The sequence below is a fragment of the Marmota flaviventris genome, chromosome 20 (assembly GCF_047511675.1).
Source record: "Marmota flaviventris isolate mMarFla1 chromosome 20, mMarFla1.hap1, whole genome shotgun sequence".
Lineage (NCBI taxonomy): Eukaryota > Metazoa > Chordata > Mammalia > Rodentia > Sciuridae > Marmota > Marmota flaviventris.
This window is the reverse complement of record NC_092517.1, coordinates 21,941,544-21,942,512: the sequence shown is the minus strand read 5'-3', so window position 1 is coordinate 21,942,512 and position 969 is coordinate 21,941,544.

The following is a 969-nucleotide window of genomic DNA, read 5'->3' as shown; positions in this document are numbered from 1 at the left end:
TTCATGTCTGAAAGTTTTCTGATATTTCATTGAACAGATTTCTCATTCCTTTGGTTTGGACCTTTATGTGTTCCTCTATCGTAGTAACTCTTAAGTTTGGTCTTTTTATGTTATCCCATATTTCTTGGATGTTCTGCTCATGGTTTCTTATCATTTTTGCTGTGCTGTCTATGTTCTTTTCAAGATGATATATTTTGTCTTTGTCCTATCTTCTAAGTTGCCTACTATGCTTGTGATGTTTTCATTTGTATTTTTTTTTTATTTTTTATTTTTTTTATTATTATTTTTTTAAATTTTTTATTGGTGGTTGTTCAAAACATTACATAGTTCTTGATATATCATATTTCACACTTTGATTGGCATTGCATTAAACCTATAGAGAACTTTTGGTAATATCGCCATTTTGATGATGTTAGTTCTGCCTATCCATGAACAGGGTATATTTTTCCATCTTCTAAGATCTTCTTCTATTTCTCTCTTTAGGGTTCTGTAGATTTCATTGTATAAATCTTTCACCTCTTTTGTTAGGTTGATTCCCAAGTATTTTTTTTTTTTTGAAGATATTGTGAATGGAGTGGTTGTCCTCATTTCCATTTCAGAGGATTTGTTGCTGATATACAGGAATGCCTTTGATTTATGCGTGTTGATTTTATATCCTGCCACTTTGCTGAATTCATTTATTAGCTCTAATAGTTTCTTTGTAGACCCTTTTGGGTCTGCTAGGTATAGAATCATGTAATCTGCAAATAGTGATAATTTAAGTTCTTCTTTTCCTATTTTGATGCCTTTAATTTCTTTCATCTGTCTAATTGCTCTGGCCAATGTTTCGAGAACTAAGTTGAACAGAAGTGGTGAGAGAGGGCATCCCTGTCTTGTTCCAGATTTTAGAGGGAATGCCTTCAGTTTTGCTCCATTCAGAATGATGCTAGCCTGAGGCTTAGCATAGATTGCTTTTACAATATTGAGGTA